Genomic DNA, 19,740 nt, shown 5'->3' with positions numbered 1-19,740 from the left:
GCCCGCATAAACATGCCTTTTTATCTAAAATAGTATCCATGCTATCTGCCCATGGTGAATAGTCATCAAAACCATTCATTAGCAGAATTTGATTTCCCTCCTTTTTAAGGTGGTATGGGACATCTGTCGATATTAATGTGGATTAAAGTACTATATAATTGAAAACTTTTCACCGGTTTAGAATTTTCAAATTTTACAATATTTAACCAAAAAATAGCTTTTAAAAATATTTGAAAAGGTAAAAATTGTAAAAACCCCAGCGGGATTCGAACTCATGACTTACAGGTTCCTAGTAAACCCTCTAACCCACTGTGCTAAGGAGTTAGGTGACCATTTTTGAGAAGAAACTACATGTACTTATATAATTACACTTTATTTTATTGTTTATTTCGATAAACAATACGTCACAACATGGAAGTGTCCCATATCACCTTAAACTCGGAACACCTCTGACCTAATAAGATCGCCGCATTAAATACAAAGTTTGATTTTGTTTTTGTTTATCATCAAGAAATTCTGCATCGCTGACAAATAAAGTTTTCTTCTGTATAATGAAATACCAATTAACTGACTATTCGGACAATAGCAAGTTTATTGTCCCATTCAACAGCTACTATTTCCCTTGGCTTTGCCTCATTAAATATTTGCTGTCTTGGGGGACAATAAACTTGCTATTGTCCTCATACCCAGTAAATACTAAATAGGCATATAATATCCCATCCACCTACATTTCATGTTATATAACCTCCCGTTTGTAACCTTCAATTTCACTGTAAAGTCAACATATCTGTCATAGCCGCAAGTTTCACAATTTATTTCTGCTTCTCATGTACTTAAAATTAGGGGCCTTAATATTGCTTACCAATTCCAACAAGAGACATCACTCTAACTATTGATAATCATTAAAATTCATTTCATGAATCTACGCAACAATGATAAACCTTCAAGTACAGTCACTCTCAATTTTACAAAGATATTGACGGTACTTTATCCGAAACTGTTCCTTGTATCTTTAACTTAGTACACTAACATTTTTATGAAAAGACAGTTTGTCTTAGAATAAGAAAGCTAATGCAATTCTGAGAAAAAGAATACCACACATTGCCAATTCCATTGAGGTTTAATAAAAATATGGCCATTTAAGTGAACCCACCATTTCCAATTTCCTTTAGTAAACACAGATTTACAGGGTTCTCCATAGTAAAACATCTTTATCTGACCTTTTAGAGGTCAACTTTTGTTCAACCACCTTTAAAAAGAAACCTTATTCAATACAACATATGCCTACATGATATAATCATGATAAAAGCTTCACATCACTTAGAAATACCCTTACATGTATACCCCCCACCCCCCAATCTTTTGATTTTCATAAAAAGTCATGGTTTGAAATGTTTTACCTAATTTTATGAAACATGTGGCAATTTCCTTGAGTCATTTCTCACACATATTTGAAAACAATCATCAATGATTCTAAAATGTGATCTTTATTTGTTTATTGTATGATTTGTACCATTTTAATTAACAAATAGACAGCTGTCCTGCTTGTGATTTCTTGTTTTCATGAAAAAAGTAAGCTAACAATCATATTTAGTGAATATCTAATCTATTCTGATTTCTAGTCTTCTTCTACCCATGCTAAAACAGTAAGTTACAACCTACAAGTTAGACATCTGCCTTAAATTAGAATTAAATTCAAACACACCCAGGTAGCTGGAGACAGAGTTGATTTCAATGAAAAATGTTCAAATTTGACATGTTTTTCTACTTTTTTATGCATATATACCTTAGAAAGGTAGAAATAGGTTGTTTCTTGTTCATTTCAAAAGTAATTATCATAGCAGATGTTATTTCAAAGTCAAATGTACATTTACATATCCTACATGTAATCTTAATGCAGACAATTAAATAGAGGGGGGGGGGGGGTTTCAATTATGTAAACACATCTAAATATCTTTATGAAATAAAAAATAAAGGAAACATAATTGTATACTTTTATTGAAAAACAAATTTTCACAGCAATTATGAATTTCTTTAAACAGCCTTAATTTTGTTTTCATAATTTCTTATCAAACACAAACCACAACATGGCATGATGCTTTCTTCAAGTTCCATTATTGTTCATGCATTATCGGATTTAATTTGAATTACCAGTAAATAGTCTGTAGAACACAAGGAATATGCATGTGGATAGAGGTGACAGGTTAATCTCAGGAGCTGACCCACAAGAATCAACAGGTACCGGTAAAAGCCATGTGGTAACAAGAGTCTGTTTTGAGCTGAAATAAATAAAAAAATAATTAGCTGTGTTTACATACATGTACTAGTAATAGCTGTGTTTACATTAACATATGCATAGTATTTCTGTAAAAAATACACTGACCATGCAGTGTAATAAGTATGACATATCCCAATACATGACATAACATTTAGGCAGTACAAGATCAAAAATTTGCATATCAAGTCATAATATAATATTAAAAAATTTTCATAGGTATAAACACTTATCAAATTGAGAAAGAGAGAGAGTTTGAGAGAGAGAGAGAGAGAGAGTTTATTACCATACTTGTAGTGCAACAGTCAATATTTCAATTCGTAAATTACAAACGAATATTACCCACCGAACAGCGTCAAAGTACATGTACTGGTATTAGCTTCTGGTATACCATTTTTTATCAATTCTACTGTGTATTTTTTGTTTGCAAATAAATTTAGCGAGGGTTTTTGTTTATTTTCTTATAAATTACATGTTTTAAAAACAATACTACGTGTAATAAGCATAAAACATGTATGAGTAAACTTAATGAAGAATTTTTAATAGATTATTTTTCAAAGAATGTGGTACATTACATGTATGTCAATCTTTATAAAACTAGCGTATATTTCGTGCGCCATAAATTGCAAGTTTTTTGTAAATATCATTTACTTGCATGATAGGTATATATGGTCTAACCAAAATTTTCTTCATAAAGCTACAGCTGTATGTACCACATATATGTTTTGTCACAAGTATACATTTTAAAAAAAAATACCCAAATTCCAACAGTTTAAATAAACTCAACTCATTCTCTGATAAGTTCATTGTGTTTTGTGCGTGCATATCTTATTTGTCTGCTGCAACAGCAGCCAATCAGCGGTAAGCTGAATCCACAAAAAGAAAGTTTGTGTTTTAGGAGCGGGTAAATTGTTTAGGCGACACTGTCAAGAAAACCACACCAAATAATAACAAGAAACATAAATATTCACTTAAATGTATTCTGTTGTAAAGTAAAGGTTTTTAACACTTATTGCATCTTGCAAAACATGTGATGACCTTAATCATCTGTCATATATCTGATATACATGTATATGTAAAAGATGGGAGAAATAACGACGGAACAAAGTGGGATTCGAACCTGGCCCTCTGAATCTCTAGTCAAGTGCTCTACCAACTGAGCTACATGTATTTGGCACCGGTATTCAAACCAGTCTGACCGTCACATTCCTCCCCCTTAAATGATCTTCACCCTCGAAGATCATCCCTGGCAGGATCTAGTTAACCTGTTAGTTCCAGGGGTTGGTCACAACACCAATATTGTAACAGGATGGGAGAAATAATGAAGGGATTTGAACCTGGGCCCCCTGAATCTCTAGTCAGGTGCTCTACCAACTGAGCTATCTGGCACTGGTATTCAAACCGGTCTGATCGTCACATATATAAAGAATTATTTTAAACAATGTTGTTCAATTAAAAATAACAATCGCAACCTTCAGTTTTTGTCTGTAATTAATCAATATTGGCGTGCGATCAGTTCTCGCCGAGTACCATTTCTCACCAGTGCATTGTTACGTCATTTTATCAACACATAAAATTATATACGAAAATATGATGTAACAGTGCACCAGCGAGAAATGGTCCTCGGCGAGAACTGCTCGCACGCCAGTACTGCCAGTAGTCAGATTAAAAAAAGAGAATAAAAAATTACATTTAAAACATTAACAAGGACAATTTAAGTACACATCATAACTGCTAAACAAGAAAAATTATGTGAACTGGTAGAATGGTAGGCATAGTTCTTACTTGTAACCTACATGTACAAGTACATGTACCGGGTACCCGTTGGTCTGCTATACCTCTTTTATGATACAATGATCGGCATCATAAAGATATTAAAGTCATGTTTTAACTCTGAAGTCTGAAGTATACAATTTTATTTACTTGAAGTTATGTCTACAGGGTATTCATGACTACATTTGGAGTCCTCTGCACAAGAATATATGATATGTTTCTAATTAGACCCTGCTTTGAATTTTGAGTTGAAAATTCACAATCTGTTATTTTTTTAAATAGATAAATTCAGTTACCCTTTCCAGTCCCCCATGAACCTCGAGCGAGTCTAAACACCCATGAAACATGTAAAAATTATACGTTAGTAAACAAACACCCACACCATAACAAAAACATCTAACAGTGTGCACGTACTTACATGTACATCTATACTATATACTAAATTTTAACCAGTTAACAAGAAACTTTAAAAGGAGTAAAAGCCTCACCTTCTTCAGTAACATCCACATAAATCACACACTTTAATGTCCATCTTTTCTCCTTTATTACTCGTAGCTTATCAACGGCTGATCGTCGACAGAAGTGTGGCTGTCAGAATTTCCTCGTAAACGATTCACACGAGAAAAATATCCTCCTTATACAAATATGTAGTATTGTTCCCTGTGCATGTTCATATGTTTCACAGCAAATTGAAAATGCATGTGTACACCGAAAGAATACACAACTTCTCTTCTGCATTACGGCTCTCTCTTTTCTACAATGCCGTTCGTTACTGTTTACATTCGGCGAGCGCGCGCGGGGGTCACAAACAGGGGCGCCCCGACAAATAGTTGCACATAGAACGTTTAAATAATGTGTGTTCATTGAATTCATAAATGATATAGATGAAAAAAATGAAATTGAATCACAACAATTTATCTAAGACGCAACACAACGTAATGCAGTAAATGCCTGGGCCTTAATGTGGCATTTCTTCGCTTGTGTGTCTATGTAGACATATTAACTCGTTCATGTACGATTCTCACATATTTGTTTTATGAAATTTGAAAAAAAATATAGGACAGAACTTGTTTAATTTGATACCAAATGACATTATTTTATATATTAACAATAACTAAATTAATTTTTTTTCATAAAATGATAACGATTTTTGCTATCAGAAAAATACGTGTATGAGCTGCTGACCCCTAATTATAGGGGCCAGCCCTTTTTTCTTAATTTTAGATAAAAGCTCTCGTTATTCTAAACAACTTTTGTTCTATATGTATTAACAAAATATTTTTAGTTTAAAGGTTATAATACAAAAAGCAACAAAATTTCAGCCCCGAAAAAATCTTAAACTTTGGCGACAAATAGCTCAAAAACTAACAAAGAAATTACCAAAATTTTCATGCCAGCAAAATTATAAAATGTTATTGACAATTTCGCCAAATTTCATGCATCTATCATCTGTAGTTCCCGAGATCAACTCTGGACAAAAGACCCCCCAATTTTCAATTAAAGGGCAATAACTCATAACCGGAAGTGAATTTTAAAAATTTGAAAAAAACGTCTAGAGATATTAATATCATCTACATACCCTGAAAGTTTCATAGCAATCAGACAAAAAATCTTCGAGAAATCTCGTGCACAAAATTTGCGGGAAAAAAATAATTAAAAAAAAATTAATAATAGGGAAAAAGAAACCGAAGAATAACAATAAGGTCTTCCGTTGGAAACGGAAGACCTTAATAATAATAACTAGACACTTGTTGCAAAAGCAACAAAAAGGTCTTCCGTTTTGATATACATGTATCAATTTAACTGTAAGACATTGCTTCTCTGACATAGAAAAAGAAGTGGATACGATAATTATTGTGAATGATATATCCAGACGTTACTTACATGTAAAACAACGAGAATGAAAAAGAAATCAATTTTTGAAGTACTTTCTGTGACGACCGGAAGCAACGTCGATCTAAACAAAAATGTTAACCATTTGAAGAATCATATGTCAATCTTTCCTCAAAGTTTGGTTGTTCACGTCTCTGCCAAATCTAAGATCTCTTTGAAACAATATTTTTTGTCTCGGGACCGAAACGGACGAATGAAAGTGATTAATTAAAAACAAAAGCTGGTATTTCTCGTACATTTGCTTAATGTACATCACTGTTTATCAGGCTAGATGAAATTCCAAGAAAGTCAGTCAAACTTGTTAAAAACAGGATTTGTTTGAACCCTTCCGGTAATAACCGGAAGTGACAGTTGACAAAATTAAACCCGTTAAACACATCCCAAATCAAAATTCTATCAATCATGAAAGATTCGTGTCTCAATCACTTACAATGACGAAAATCTCGCGGACATCAAATTTGTAAAAAGGAAAGCTACATAGAGATATTTGAGATATCTCACCGGAAGTAAAATTTATTTGCCAATTTAACATTATATAGATGACATATGTAAGATTGTATACTGATATTTTCATTTTATGTAAAATGAATAAAACAAATTTTTGAAGTGCTTCCGGTGACGACCGGAAGTTACGCCGAACAAAACAAAATAGTGTATACACATGTACATACATAGGTCTATCATCCCACAAAGTTTGATCGTTCAAGTCGTTACTGTTTTTGAGATCTCCAGGAATCAAGGTTTTTTGTCTCGGGACAGGAAACGGACAAACGGAAGTGCTCAATGTAAATTGTAATTATTATTTTTTTTGTACTTGCCCTTTCTACTTAATTTTTCATCGACTACACTACAAATATCAAAGGAAAACAGTTAAGCTGATAAACAGCTTTATTTGTTTGAACTCTTCCTGTGTGGACCGGAAGTGACGGAAGACAAAACGAAACCGGCTAAACACATCTTCGATCAAATGTCTATCATCCATGAAAGTTTTGTGCTTTGATCACTTATAGTTTCTGAGATCTCGTTTGTACAAAATGTGTTTCAAAAAAGCTACCTGAGATATTTGAGATATCTCACCGGAAGTAGAATTTTTTTGCTGAGTTAACATCGCATAGACAACCTATGCATAGATTTATACTTATATATTTATTTTATGGAAAAGGAATTTTATGCGAAAAAGTAGTTATTTTTGAAGTGCTTCCGGTAACGACCGGAAGTTACGACGAACAAAACAAAATAATGTGAACACATCTACAGCTATACGTTTATCATCCCTCAAAGTTTAGATGTTCAAGTCTTTACCGTTTCTGAGATCTCGTTGATACAAGCTTTTTCAACGCGGGACAGGAAACGGACAAACGGAAGTGCTCAATCTAAATTGTATTCAATATTTCTTGTATACTTGCCCGTTGTACTTCATTTCTCATCCAGCACACTACAAATGTCAATGGTAAAAAGTTAAACTGATAAACAGTTTGATTTGTTTGAACTCTTCCTGTGTGGACCGGAAGTGACGGAAGACAAAACGAAACCGGTTAAACACATCTTCAATCAAATGTCTATCATCTATGAAAGTTTTGGGGTTTGATCACTTATAGTTTCTGAGATCTCGTTTGTACAAAATGTGTTTCAAAAAAGCTACCTGAGATATTTGAGATATCTCACCGGAAGTAGAATTTTTTTGTTGAGTTAACATCGGATAGATAACTTATGCATATATTTATACTTATATATTTATTTTATGGAAAAGGAATTTTATGCGAAAAAGTAGTTATTTTTGAAGTGCTTCCGGTGACGACCGGAAGTTACGACGAACAAAACAAAATAGTTTAAACACATCTACAACTATAGGTCTATCATCCCTCAAAGTTTGGAGGTTCAAGTCCTTATCGTGTCTGAGATCTCATTGTCCATAGCTTTTTTCCGCGGGACAGGAAACGGACGACAGGAAGTGAATTTTGAAAAAATGAAAAAAACGCCTAGAGATATTATCATTTTCTATCAGTCCTGAAAATTTCAAGAAAATCCATCCAGCCATCTCTGAGAAATCTTGTGGACAAAAAAAGGAAAAAAAAAAATAATAATAAGAAACATTACAATCACTATAAGGTCTTCCGTTGGAAACGGAAGACCTTAATAAAAAACATTACAATCACTAGAAGGTCTTCCGTTGTAACGGAAGACCTTAAAAAAACCTTACAATCACTATAAGGTCTTCCGTTGGAAACGGAAGACCTTAACTAGACACTTGTTGCAAAAGCAACAAAAAGGTCTTCCGTTTTGATATACATGTATCAATTTAACTGTAAGACATTGCTTCTCTTACATGCAAAAAAAGTTGATATGATAATTATTGTGAATGATATATCCAGACGTTACTTACATGTAAAACAACGAGAATGAAAAAGAAATCAATTTTTTAAGTACTTTCTGTGACGACCAGAAGTAACGCCGATCTAAACAAAAATGTTAACCATTTGTACAATCATAAGTCAATCTTGCCTCAAAGTTTGGTTGTTCACGACTCTGCCAAATCTAAGATCTCTTTGAAACAATATTTTTTGTCTCGGGACCGAAACGGACGAACGAAAGTGATTAATAAAAACAAAAGCTGGTATTTCTCGTACATTTGCTTAATGTACATCACTGTTTATCAGGCTAGATGAAATTCCAAAAAAGTCAGCTAAACTTGTTAAATACAGGATTTGTTTGAACCCTTCCGGTAAGAACCGGAAGTGACAGTTGACAAAATTAAACCCGTTAAACACATCCCCAATCAAAATTCTATCAAACAATCTATGAAAGATTCGTGTCTCAATCACTTACAATGACGAAAATATTGCGGACATCAAATTTGTAAAAAGAAAAGCTACATAGAGATATTTGAGATATCTCACCGGAAGTAAAATTTATTTGCCAATTTAAAATTATATAGATGACATATGTAAAATTGTATACTGATATTTTCATTTTATGTAAAATGAATAAAACAAAATTTTTGAAGTGCTTCCGGTGACGACCGGAAGCTACGCCGAACAAAACAAAATAGTGTAAACATATGTACATACATAGGTCTATCATCCCACAAAGTTTGATCGTTCAAGTCGTTACCGTTTTTGAGATCTCCAGGAATCAAGGTTTTTTGTCTCGGGACAGGAAACGGACAAACGGAAGTGCTCAATGTAAATTGTAATTAATATTTTTTTTGTACTTGCCCTTTCTACTTAATTGTTCATCGACTTCACTACAAATATCAATGGTAAAAAGTTAAACTGATAAACAGTTTGATTTGTTTGAACTCTTCCTGTGTGGACCGGAAGTGACGGAAGACAAAACGAAACCGGTTAAACACATCTTCAATCAAATGTCTATCATCTATGAAAGTTTTGGGGTTTGATCACTTATAGTTTCTGAGATCTCGTTTGTACAAAATGTGTTTCAAAAAAGCTACCTGAGATATTTGAGATATCTCACCGGAAGTAGAATTTTTTTGTTGAGTTAACATCGGATAGATAACTTATGCATATATTTATACTTATATATTTATTTTATGGAAAAGGAATTTTATGCGAAAAAGTAGTTATTTTTGAAGTGCTTCCGGTGACGACCGGAAGTTACGACGAACAAAACAAAATAGTTTAAACACATCTACAACTATAGGTCTATCATCCCTCAAAGTTTGGAGGTTCAAGTCCTTATCGTTTCTGAGATCTCATTGTCCATAGCTTTTTTCCGCGGGACAGGAAACGGACGACAGGAAGTGAATTTTGAAAAAATGAAAAAAACGCCTAGAGATATTATCATTTTCTATCAGTCCTGAAAATTTCAAGAAAATCCATCCAGCCATCTCTGAGAAATCTTGTGGACAAAAAAAGGAAAAAAAAAAATAATAATAAGAAACATTACAATCACTATAAGGTCTTCCGTTGGAAACGGAAGACCTTAATAAAAAACATTACAATCACTAGAAGGTCTTCCGTTGTAACGGAAGACCTTAAAAAAACCTTACAATCACTATAAGGTCTTCCGTTGGAAACGGAAGACCTTAACTAGACACTTGTTGCAAAAGCAACAAAAAGGTCTTCCGTTTTGATATACATGTATCAATTTAACTGTAAGACATTGCTTCTCTTACATGCAAAAAAAGTTGATATGATAATTATTGTGAATGATATATCCAGACGTTACTTACATGTAAAACAACGAGAATGAAAAAGAAATCAATTTTTTAAGTACTTTCTGTGACGACCAGAAGTAACGCCGATCTAAACAAAAATGTTAACCATTTGTACAATCATAAGTCAATCTTGCCTCAAAGTTTGGTTGTTCACGACTCTGCCAAATCTAAGATCTCTTTGAAACAATATTTTTTGTCTCGGGACCGAAACGGACGAACGAAAGTGATTAATAAAAACAAAAGCTGGTATTTCTCGTACATTTGCTTAATGTACATCACTGTTTATCAGGCTAGATGAAATTCCAAAAAAGTCAGCTAAACTTGTTAAATACAGGATTTGTTTGAACCCTTCCGGTAAGAACCGGAAGTGACAGTTGACAAAATTAAACCCGTTAAACACATCCCCAATCAAAATTCTATCAAACAATCTATGAAAGATTCGTGTCTCAATCACTTACAATGACGAAAATATTGCGGACATCAAATTTGTAAAAAGAAAAGCTACATAGAGATATTTGAGATATCTCACCGGAAGTAAAATTTATTTGCCAATTTAAAATTATATAGATGACATATGTAAAATTGTATACTGATATTTTCATTTTATGTAAAATGAATAAAACAAAATTTTTGAAGTGCTTCCGGTGACGACCGGAAGCTACGCCGAACAAAACAAAATAGTGTAAACATATGTACATACATAGGTCTATCATCCCACAAAGTTTGATCGTTCAAGTCGTTACCGTTTTTGAGATCTCCAGGAATCAAGGTTTTTTGTCTCGGGACAGGAAACGGACAAACGGAAGTGCTCAATGTAAATTGTAATTAATATTTTTTTTGTACTTGCCCTTTCTACTTAATTGTTCATCGACTTCACTACAAATATCAATGGTAAAAAGTTAAACTGATAAACAGTTTGATTTGTTTGAACTCTTCCTGTGTGGACCGGAAGTGACGGAAGACAAAACGAAACCGGTTAAACACATCTTCAATCAAATGTCTATCATCTATGAAAGTTTTGGGGTTTGATCACTTATAGTTTCTGAGATCTCGTTTGTACAAAATGTGTTTCAAAAAAGCTACCTGAGATATTTGAGATATCTCACCGGAAGTAGAATTTTTTTGTTGAGTTAACATCGGATAGATAACTTATGCATATATTTATACTTATATATTTATTTTATGGAAAAGGAATTTTATGCGAAAAAGTAGTTATTTTTGAAGTGCTTCCGGTGACGACCGGAAGTTACGACGAACAAAACAAAATAGTTTAAACACATCTACAACTATAGGTCTATCATCCCTCAAAGTTTGGAGGTTCAAGTCCTTATCGTTTCTGAGATCTCATTGTCCATAGCTTTTTTCCGCGGGACAGGAAACGGACGACAGGAAGTGAATTTTGAAAAAATGAAAAAAACGCCTAGAGATATTATCATTTTCTATCAGTCCTGAAAATTTCAAGAAAATCCATCCAGCCATCTCTGAGAAATCTTGTGGACAAAAAAAGGAAAAAAAAAAAATAATAATAAGAAACATTACAATCACTATAAGGTCTTCCGTTGGAAACGGAAGACCTTAATAAAAAACCTTACAATCACTAGAAGGTCTTCCGTTGTAACGGAAGACCTTAAAAAAACCTTACAATCACTATAAGGTCTTCCGTTGGAAACGGAAGACCTTAACTAGACACTTGTTGCAAAAGCAACAAAAAGGTCTTCCGTTTTGATATACATGTATCAATTTAACTGTAAGACATTGCTTCTCTTACATGCAAAAAAAGTTGATATGATAATTATTGTGAATGATATATCCAGACGTTACTTACATGTAAAACAACGAGAATGAAAAAGAAATCAATTTTTTAAGTACTTTCTGTGACGACCAGAAGTAACGCCGATCTAAACAAAAATGTTAACCATTTGTACAATCATAAGTCAATCTTGCCTCAAAGTTTGGTTGTTCACGACTCTGCCAAATCTAAGATCTCTTTGAAACAATATTTTTTGTCTCGGGACCGAAACGGACGAACGAAAGTGATTAATAAAAACAAAAGCTGGTATTTCTCGTACATTTGCTTAATGTACATCACTGTTTATCAGGCTAGATGAAATTCCAAAAAAGTCAGCTAAACTTGTTAAATACAGGATTTGTTTGAACCCTTCCGGTAAGAACCGGAAGTGACAGTTGACAAAATTAAACCCGTTAAACACATCCCCAATCAAAATTCTATCAAACAATCTATGAAAGATTCGTGTCTCAATCACTTACAATGACGAAAATATTGCGGACATCAAATTTGTAAAAAGAAAAGCTACATAGAGATATTTGAGATATCTCACCGGAAGTAAAATTTATTTGCCAATTTAAAATTATATAGATGACATATGTAAAATTGTATACTGATATTTTCATTTTATGTAAAATGAATAAAACAAAATTTTTGAAGTGCTTCCGGTGACGACCGGAAGCTACGCCGAACAAAACAAAATAGTGTAAACATATGTACATACATAGGTCTATCATCCCACAAAGTTTGATCGTTCAAGTCGTTACCGTTTTTGAGATCTCCAGGAATCAAGGTTTTTTGTCTCGGGACAGGAAACGGACAAACGGAAGTGCTCAATGTAAATTGTAATTAATATTTTTTTTGTACTTGCCCTTTCTACTTAATTGTTCATCGACTTCACTACAAATATCAATGGAAAACAGTTAAACTGATAAACAGCTCGATTTGTTTGAACTCTGTCTGTGTGGACCGGAAGTGACGGAAGACAAAACGAAACCGGTTAAACACATCTTCAATCAAATGTCTATCATCCATGAAAGTTTTGTGCTTTGATCGCTGATAGTTTCTGAGATCTCGTTTGTACAAAATGTGTTTCAAAAAAGCTACCTGAGATATTTGAGATATCTCACCGGAAGTAGAATTTTTTTGTTGAGTTAACATCGCATAGACAATCTATGCATAGATTTATAGTTATATATTTATTTTATCGAAAATGAATTTTATGCGAAAAAATAGTTATTTTTGAAGTGCTTCCGGTGACGACCGGAAGCTACGCCGAACAAAACAAAATAGTGTAAACATATGTACATACATAGGTCTATCATCCCACAAAGTTTGATCGTTCAAGTCGTTACCGTTTTTGAGATCTCCAGGAATCAAGGTTTTTTGTCTCGGGACAGGAAACGGACAAACGGAAGTGCTCAATGTAAATTGTAATTAATATTTTTTTTGTACTTGCCCTTTCTACTTAATTGTTCATCGACTTCACTACAAATATCAATGGAAAACAGTTAAACTGATAAACAGCTCGATTTGTTTGAACTCTGTCTGTGTGGACCGGAAGTGACGGAAGACAAAACGAAACCGGTTAAACACATCTTCAATCAAATGTCTATCATCCATGAAAGTTTTGTGCTTTGATCGCTGATAGTTTCTGAGATCTCGTTTGTACAAAATGTGTTTCAAAAAAGCTACCTGAGATATTTGAGATATCTCACCGGAAGTAGAATTTTTTTGTTGAGTTAACATCGCATAGACAATCTATGCATAGATTTATAGTTATATATTTATTTTATGGAAAAAGAATTTTATGCGAAAAAATAGTTATTTTTGAAGTGCTTCCGGTGACGACCGGAAGTTACGACGAACAAAACAAAATAGTGTGAACACATCTACAGTTATGGTTCTATCATCCCACAAAGTTTGGATGTTCAAGTCTTTACCGTTTTTGAGATTTCGTTGATACAAGCTTTTCCAACGCGGGACAGGAAACGGACAAACGGAAGTGCTCAATCTTAATTGTATTTAATATATCTTGTAAACTTGCCCTTTGTATTTCATTCCTCATCCAGCACACTACAAATATCAATGGAAATAAGTTAAACTGATAAACAGCTCGATTTGTTTGAACTCTTCCTGTGTGGACCGGAAGTGACGGAAGACAAAACGAAACCGGTTAAACACATCTTCAATCAAATGTCTATCATCCATGAAAGTTTTGTGCTTTGATCACTTATAGTTTCTGAGATCTCGTTTGTACAAAATGTGTTTCAAAAAAGCTACCTGAGATATTTGAGATATCTCACCGGAAGTCGAAATTTTTTGTTGAGTTAACATCGCATAGATAACCTATGCATAGAATTATACTTATATATTTATTTTATCGAAAATGAATTTTATGCGAAAAAATAGTTATTTTTGAAGTGCTTCCGGTGACGACCGGAAGTTACGACGAACAAAACAAAATAGTTTAAACACATCTACAACTATAGGTCTATCATCCCTCAAAGTTTGGAGGTTCAAGTCCTTATCGTTTCTGAGATCTCATTGTCCATAGCTTTTTGTCGCGGGACAGGAAACGGACGACAGGAAGTGAATTTTGAAAAAATGAAAAAAACGCCTAGAGATATTATCATTTTCTATCAGTCCTGAAAATTTCAAGAAAATCCATCCCGCCATCTCTGAGAAATCTTGTGGACAAAAAAAGGAAAAAAAAAAATAATAATAACTAGACTCTTGTTGCTATAGCAACAAAAAGGTCTTCCGTTCCTCATGTATTAATCTGCACAAAAAATCCAGTTATCTTTTAAAAAGAAAATGGATATAATATATATAAGCTTTGTGTCTTGATCTATCACAGTTTCTGAGATCTTATTTATACTTTGTTTTTAAAAAAGAAGGCTATCTGAGATATATGAGATGTCTCACCGGAAGTAGAACTTTTTTTTACCATGTGTAGATGACTTTTTGTATTTCTATAGCTAAATGTTACTTCAATGCTAAATAACCAAAATATTTTTAAAAAATCAAAATTGGGTGTACTTCCTGTGACGACCGGAAGTTACGCCGGATAAAACAAAATAGTGTTAACACATGTACATACATAGGTCTATCATCCCACAAAGTTTGGTTGTTCAAGTCGTTACTGTTTTTGAGATCTCGTCGAAATAAGGTTTATGATTTCTGGACAGGAAACGGGCAAACGGAAGTGTTCAATCTGAATTGTATTCAATATTTCTTGTATACTTGCCATTTGTACATTATTTTTCATTTATCTAACTAAAAAATATCAAAGGAAAACAGTCAAACTGATAAACAGCTCGATTTTTTTAACTCTTCCGGTATGGACCGGAAGTGACGGAAGACAAAATGAAACCGGTTAAACACATCTTCAATCAAATGTCTATCATCCATGAAAGTTTCGTGTCTTGATCGCTTATAGTTTCCGAGATCTCGCGGGTACAAATTGTGTTTTTAAAAAGCTACCTGAGATAATTGAGATATCTCACCGGAAGTAGAATTTTTTTGTTGATATAACATCGCATAGGTAACTTTTGTATAGAATTATAGTTTTATGTTTATTCTATGGAAAAAAAATTTAATGCGTAGAAACAATAATTTTTGAAGTGCTTCCGGTGACGACCGGAAGTTACGACGAACAAAAAAAAATAGTTTAAGCACATCTACAGCTATAGGTCTATCATCCCACAAAGTTTGGGTGTTCAAAACTTTACCGTATTTGAGATCTCGAGGTGACAAGCTTTTTCAACGCGGGACAGGAAACGCACGACCGGAAATAAATTTTGAAAAAATGAAAAAAACGCCTAGAGATATTATCATTGTCTTTCATTCCAGAAAATTTCAAAAATATCTATCCAGCCATCTCCGAGAAATCTTGTGGACAAAAAAAGGAAAAAAAAAAATAATAATAATAAAAAACCTTACAATCACTATAAGGTCTTCCGTTGGAAACGGAAGACCTTAATAAAAAACCTTACAATCACTATAAGGTCTTCCGTTGGAAACGGAAGACCTTAACTAGACTCTTGTTGCAAAAGCAACAAAAAGGTCTTCCGTTTTGATATAGATGTATCAATTTAACTGTAAGACATTGCTTCTCTCACATTGATAAAAAATGGATATGAAAATTATTGTGAATGATAAAAATATCAAAATTGGGTGTACTTCCTGTGACGACCGGAAGTTACGCCGGATAAAACAAAATAGTGTTAACACATGTACATACATAGGTCTATCATCCCACAAAGTTTGGTTGTTCAAGTCGTTACTGTTTTTGAGATCTCGTCGAAATCAGGTTTTTGGTCTCTGGACAGGAAACGGGCAAACGGAAGTGTTCAATGTAAATTGTATTCAATATTTCTTGTATACTTGCCTTTTGTACATTATTTTTTTTTTATCTAACTAAAATATATCAAAGGAAAACAGTTAAACTGATAGACAGCTCGATTTTTTTTAACTCTTCCGGTATGGACCGGAAGTGACGGAAGACAAAATGAAACCGGTTAAACACATCTTCAATCAAATGTCTATCATCTATGAAAGTTTCGTGTCTTGATCGCTTATAGTTTCTGATATCTCGCGGGTACAAAATGTGTTTTAAAAAAGCTACCTGAGATAATTGAGATATCTCACCGGAAGTAGAAATTTGTTGTTGATATTACATCGCAGAGATTTCCTAAGTATAGATTTATTCTTATATATTTATTCTATGGACAAAAAAATTGATGCGTAAAAAAAATATTTTTTTTTAGTGCTTCCGGTGACGACCGGAAGTTATGACGAACAAAACAAAAGTGGTTAAACACATCTACAGCTATAGGTCTATCATCCCACAAAGTTTGAATGTTTAAGTCTTTACCGTTTCTTAGATCTCGAGGTGACAATTTTTTTGTCGCGGGACAGGAAACGGACGACCGGAAGTGAATATAGAACATTTTTAATTAAAATCCTCTAGATCTTTTCATTTTCTGTCATTCCTGAAAATTTTATAAAAATCCATCAAGACATCTCTTAGAAATTCACGAGAGAAAAAGGGGAAAAAAATAATAATAATAAGAAAGAAAGAAAAAACCTAACAATCACTATAAGGTCTTCCGTTGGAAACGGAAGACCTTAACTAGACACGATCTCGTTGCGAGCAACGAGGAGGTCTTCCGTCCGATTTTTAGAACAGGAAATGACCTTGCCTTTTATCTTCATCAACGAAACATATCAGGAAATGCAGATGTGATCTAAAAGAGCGATGGATGAAGGATTATACACCTGTAGGATCCTTAATTTTAAGGACCAGTCCCATTTTATTTCATATTAAATAAGAGGTCTTTTGACTTAATAACAGGTCTAATAACCTGTAATAAAAAGAAACCGAAGAAAAAAAGAGGGCCTTCCTTTGTTAACGGAAGACCCTAATAACAATAAGAATAGAAGGGTCTTCCGCTGAAGACGGAAGACCCTAATAATAAAAGACTGTTTTTGTCTAAATCTTAATTGAAGAGTGTTTTTCAACTTGTACTACAGTCCAACAACCCTTTTATGTTGATTATTTTAGTTAGAAAATTAAATAAATAGCAGAGAAAGAAATAGAGAGAAAGAACAAATCTTGGCTCCGGCGAGATTAGAACACACAGCCTTTGCAGGTGTCTCAAAACATGGCTGACGCGAAATAATTCCCGAATTTGTGTTTGAATTTGGGGCGTTTTCGCCCGGGAGAAGAGCTGAGTTTTTGTATGAGATGAAAAACAAAGTGTAAGATGTCTGACTATTTAGGTTTGGTAACAGTGCGAGGTCATTTGAAATATTGACGCGTGTTTTTGTCTGGAGGGGGGTGAAAAGACCCGAGCTTGATTTTCGTCGTAAATAAATCGAAAATAGAATTTTGAGGTGTGGATCTCGGATTCGTGTAACAACTATTAGGGGAAGTCCTAAAACAATGACTGATGCAGTTTACCCATGTATTTCAGTGTTGAGAATTTTTGTTCGTGTCGTTTACTATTATGTTTGACTGTTTTATTTCAGCAGGATTGATAGAATCTTTATAAATGTAGAAATAACGGAATCAGTAACACGTAAATTTATTCGGTAAAAATTTGATGCAGTAATTTCCACAGTTCTAACATTCATAAGTAGTTCACACGCTATCGTAGATTCAGACTAAACGGAAAAAAAGAAATATACATGCAACATAAATATTACGTGGCTGCACAGGGGCCAAGTCCATTTCAACATTAATTTCAATGAAACCATAAATAAAGAAAGAGGTCGAACTCTGACCCAGATAGAAAACTACCAGCTCGCTTCAAAATCCTAAAAAATCAATTAATCTTTAAAACACTCGCAACGTGCATGTATTTTTCATAAAAGTAATGTCTGAGATACACTCCTGCCGAATTTTAAGTTGATGGGTCTTACAATAGGGGAGATATACGCATTATTCTCTCGAAGTCGCCAGTTTATTTTTACTCGGACATTTACCGGTCCAGAGCTCACGATGGGATTTTGCCTATGACAACAGCAGTATTGCAACAAGTCGAGAAACATTTGCAATAATCTTTTAAAATCTTACATCAAACGCAATTTATGGATTTACTTTTTACTTTTAAAGTTTTCAGAAATAAAATATATAAAATGCCATAACATTTACATGCTAAACACTACATATGTATGATGAGAGAGAGAGAGAGAGAGAGAGAGAGAGAGAGAGAGAGAGAGAGAGAGAGAGATTAATCAGAAATCGATTTGATCAGAGACATAAATAACATTTACGTCTCTGATTTGATAAAGAAATTAATAATTGTTTTATCTGCTTTTTCATATGAATTATATTTCTTTTTGTCTCAAGTTTTTCTTTGCCGACAATAACTGCATAATAAAAAAATCTGGTAAGTCAGCAAATAAAATAACCTACATCATTAAAAATATAGTATGATTATTTATTCCCCATTTTCCCGAATCCAAACGATACCCAAGTGTTATGTCTAAATGACCAATGTTAAGCATTCAGTTGATAATAAAAATCGGTTTTTTTTAATCCCAGACAGTCAATAGATTTGTTATTAAATCATTGAACAGTGAATTTCAAAAAATAACATCCGTAGACAATATCCCGTAACTAGAAAAAAATACGTATTTACTTTTTTTGACGTCAAATGTACATTAGCCTCTAACCTCATTACTCCATGTTACCTGTAGTAGATCTTTTAGAGAGAGAGAGAGAGAGAGAGAGAGAGAGAGAGAGAGAGAGAGAGAGAGAGAGAGAGAGAGAGAGAGAGAGAGAGAGAGATATTTTAGTGTTCAGGAATTCAATATAAACGCAACATTTGTCAATAAACGCATGTATACATGCATACATGTACATATCAAAATGTTTGAATAAATACAAAACAACCTTTCTTTTTAAGCCATGTGAAATACTAAAAACGTTGGTGCATTGCTAAATGTTGTGTGTATACAATCATTGAAATGGCGGCATTTCTTTGATGCCGGCAAAGCGATTCAGTGAACTCTAATGCGGTCGAACTGCAGGGGTGCTTCGGCGGCATGTCCTTGATGCCGGCAATGCGACAATCGTCCGAATTTAGCGAGCAGTTGACAGAAAAGAGCTCTATATTTGTACTGAAAAAAAAGCCGCTATTATTTTTATTTATGACAAAAAGAAAACGGAAAACATTCAAATCCATCATTATAAAGATAAAATCGTTAAACAAAACACGGTTAAGCAAGAACAAATAATCGGCACTCGGGGACTGAACCCGGGTCGCCTGGACACAAGTCCACCACTCTAACGACTGAGCTACGCGGACTCTCGCTTCAGAACTT

General features: G+C 33.7%; 1 long non-coding RNA gene across 1 annotated transcript; it reads right to left on the bottom strand.

Moving 5' to 3' along the window:
* Nucleotides 1-1,982: 1,982 nt before the first annotated feature.
* LOC136274187 (uncharacterized) lies at nt 1,983-5,119 on the bottom strand. Its single transcript, XR_010712509.1, has 2 exons — nt 4,537-5,119; nt 1,983-2,279 (listed from the first exon to the last, which is right to left on the bottom strand). It is a non-coding gene; the product is annotated as an uncharacterized lncRNA (long non-coding RNA).
* Between the last annotated feature and the right edge of the window lie 14,621 nt (nt 5,120-19,740).

The sequence above is a fragment of the Magallana gigas genome, chromosome 1, assembly GCF_963853765.1.
Source record: "Magallana gigas chromosome 1, xbMagGiga1.1, whole genome shotgun sequence".
Classification (NCBI taxonomy): domain Eukaryota; kingdom Metazoa; phylum Mollusca; class Bivalvia; order Ostreida; family Ostreidae; genus Magallana; species Magallana gigas.
Note: the sequence above shows the minus strand (reverse complement) of the source record. Positions and strands in the feature narration are given on the sequence as shown.